This window comes from Alligator sinensis, unplaced genomic scaffold (assembly GCF_000455745.1).
Source record: "Alligator sinensis unplaced genomic scaffold, ASM45574v1 scaffold861_1, whole genome shotgun sequence".
Lineage (NCBI taxonomy): Eukaryota > Metazoa > Chordata > Crocodylia > Alligatoridae > Alligator > Alligator sinensis.
The window spans coordinates 704,916-708,592 of record NW_005842153.1 but is presented as its reverse complement, the minus strand read 5'-3'; the positions used below and the strand labels follow the sequence as shown (position 1 = coordinate 708,592).

At 42.6% G+C, this 3,677-nt stretch overlaps 1 protein-coding gene across 1 annotated transcript in view; it reads right to left on the bottom strand.

The window, feature by feature from the left end:
• The window catches only part of ENPEP (glutamyl aminopeptidase), a 62,240-nt gene that overhangs the window by 35,826 nt on the left and 22,737 nt on the right, over positions 1-3,677 (bottom strand).

Here is a 3,677-nt window from a genome sequence, read left to right as displayed (position 1 = left end):
GGGGTGTCCCCTCATGGCCAATCATGCCAACCGACCCAGAAGAGCCAGCAGTACGCCTGGAAGAGCCAGGGGCAGGGGGGGACTTCTCTTGGTGTCCCCACTCCCCAGCTGGCATTCTCAAGGGGGGCACCAGTGCTCTCACCTGTTCCCTCTGCCATCACCTAAGTGGGGAATGCTTGCTGTGAGGGGGTGCACCAGCGCTCTCATGGAGTGCATATGCACCCCCATGCATCCCCTACACATCACCACTGGGGATAATGTTTCAAACTGTTTAAAAGCACTGTCATTCTTCCATGAAACTAGGTGTTTATTTCAGTGCCAAGAAAAAACCCAGTAAAGATAATGTAACTAAGGGGACATCTTGGCCTTCTCAGAATCGCTATGTAGTGGTTCAATAGCATAACCAGGGGCAAGCAGAGAAGCCTCCCTGGGTGCTGGCCAAGCTGCCACCACAGCCACGCAATTGTACCAGTCTCACAGTGGCAGCTAGAAGTTGCCACTGCCCCTATGTGTGGCAGATGCCCGACTGTCTTATTCCTTTTGAGTGGTTGCTAACAGGGTTTGAATAGACTCTCTTTTCCAAGTAACTGCTGTAGTTCTCCATCTTGCAGACAGATGGTGCCTTCCATCATAAGAGGTTTAACTCCTTGTTATAAAATACATTGAGAAATGATTTCCTAAAGTTCAGGACACGATTATCTCTATGAAGAAGACATCACATATGGGAGATAATAACTATACCAATTAAAAAGCCACTTTTTATGGTGTTTCTCAATCTTTCCTTACTGCCAGCCATTTATCTGAAGTCAGCTCTTGCAACGTTCTCCCATTTACTGTTGAAAGTCAGAGTAAAAACGTATCAAAGCGAATGTTATCTATGGGTGTGTTTAAACATGATAACAGAGAATACAAGATCCTGAAGGGCAAGTATGTGCAGGGTGGATGATTTTCTTTGAAAAACATACAATATGACCTAAAGCAATGCCTCATGACCCTTCTAGTCATCTTCCATATCTTCTCCAGGGGATCGTGACCTACTGACTGAAAAACAATGATGTACAAAAACACAGGCCCAGTTGGTTTCATAACTTTCTTATCTTTTAGACTATCTGGGCCAGACCCTTAGTCAGGATAAATTGGCATTAATCAGCTGAGGTTGATGGGGTTCTTCTGATTTTTATACCAGCTGACTAGCTAGCATGCTAGAAGAATGGCTGGACACCTGACAGGATTGTGTGTCAGAAAATTTGGACAGTCTGTTGCTTAGCCTTCCAAAACAAATGTTGATCCTTGCAAGAGCAGACTTCAAGCAGGGCTCACATTTTTTCATTCCACACCATTTTAAAACCATGTAAATGCTTTTCAAACAGAGCTCAAAAATGTTTCTACTAAAAACCTAATATTGGAGGTCAAATGATGATGGAAAAGTTGTCATCTTCAGTTGTCATCTGAAGCGACAATGTGCCAAATTTGGAGACTTTAATTAAATTATTAGATCTGAGAGATCTGGTTTATACTATTCTCTTAAATCCAACTCTTACAACCAAATTTAACTGCTTAGTCACTTATACCAGCTGTATAGTATCACTGGACTCTGTTAACTGAAGTGGCTTTACTACATGGATAATAACCTACCAATTAGATCATCTTTTGAGTATGTTTTACAGAATCTTTTGTAATGTTATACACTGTTAGAAAATTAACTGCCTCTTTAAGACTACACAAACATTCATGTACTTGACTGTCATTCATATTAGAAAATTATTCTTTAATTTTCAAATTTCAAGACCCTTTTATAAGGGGGTTATTATAATAATTATTTTTAAATGACATAAAAGCAGCAAACTTAACTTATTATCAAATGCTTACAATAACTGAAGTTAGTTCCACAAATTAGGGATAAGCTGTATCATATTGTAAACTATTCAATTTGTTTAGCAACTATCCTCATATAAAGGGGTGAGTTAAAGGACTTTTCCATCCAGTTTCTTACATATAATAGAAGCATCTGAGCATCTTAAGTTGTAGAAAATGGGAACATCTCTCTCGCTAATTGTGGTAATGAAACTTAAATCAGACTTTGGTTCTGAACACTCTAATTGTCTTGGCTTTCATTGATTTGATTAAGATCTTCACTGCAACCAGATTTAGGTATTATGATGGGTATGGATGGACTAAATATTTATAATATAATATATTTTGATTATATTGCTGTGTGTTAGGGCTAAAAATTAAAAAGGGAGGGAACTGTAAAAGAAGAGGCCAATGCAGAGGTGCATCTGGCCGGTACTGTGCTCCTGGAGAGTAAAAAGAGATGCCTAGCACGCTAGAAGATTTTGTTCCAGATCTAGCCAAAGGTACAGCCAAAATCAATGGCATACAGAGAAGGAACAGGATGTATTAACAGAAAAAAACTCTCACTAGAAAGGTAGTAGAACACTGAAACAGGTTACCCAGGGAGGTAGAGGAACCTCCATCCTTGGAGATCTTTAAGACCTGGCTACAAAAAACCTTGGCTGGGATGATCTAGTTAGGGATAGTCCTGCTTTGAGTAGGGAGCTGGATAACCTAGATGACCTCCTGGGGCCCCTTCCAACCCCAATTTTTTATGATTCTATGAATAGCAGATGCTACATTAGAATTTCTGGATGGAGGATTCTCAAGGAAGGCTCTATATATACCATCCATGGCCTATCGGCTAAGGAACTGAACTCAGGGGCCGCGTCCAGATGAGCACAGCCATGCAGTATGTGGCTCTACAGACATGTCTGTGGTACCACATACTACACATTCAGGTGTTCTCTGCACTGCAAGGAAGCAGTGTGGGTGGCTTTTTGGTGCCTGGATATCCAGAGGTAAAAAAAACCAGCACAAAAAAAAGTGGAGTGGTGCATATGGGTGCAACACGCACCACTCAAAACCAGAGCCACACTCCGGCTGCTGGCCACGCTCTGAGCGGCAGAATCACCACTGCTGCAGCTCCAGGAGGCCCCCAGGACCCCAGGTAAGACTGCTGGATCCAACCCAGTGCTGGCCCCAGCCTTCCCTACCCCACCTGGGGTAACCTGCCATGCACCAGAGGGCACGTGGCACAGGCATTCCCAGGGACAAGGAGCAGCGGCACAAGGGGTCCTGCTGCTAGTTGTCCCCAGGGAACCAAACGTCCATGCTCCTGTGGATGTGGCCAGGAAATTTTAAGTATACTAATATTTTCTGTGAAGTCAGGCTTTCTAAAGCAAGTACTATTTGAGAGGGTCTGGATTCTGTAAGGAAAGGCTCTTCTACACAGGTTTGGACCAAGTGTTTGAACAACTATTTGGAAACCTCAGCAACAGCATCAAACAAGGAAAGAGATGAAAAATGTTATGTCATTAAGACAAATATTGAGTAGATTTTTAAAAAGTAAATGGCAGAATATTTTGCAGTAATGGATACTAGGGGTGTGCAAAATGGGCTATATTCGATTCAGATTCAGCCCAAATGGGGGACAGTGATTCATTTCGGCCGAATCCAAAGATTCAATGCTGATTCAGAGAATCAGCAATTCGGCCATAGACGCAGCTTTAAATGTTTCTTATACATACCTCGAGGTAACAGGCGTGGCTCGTGAATGCTGCAATGCTGGGGTGGATGGAGCATCCCACAGGAGTGCGGTGGGTCCCCCATGTGTTCAGCAG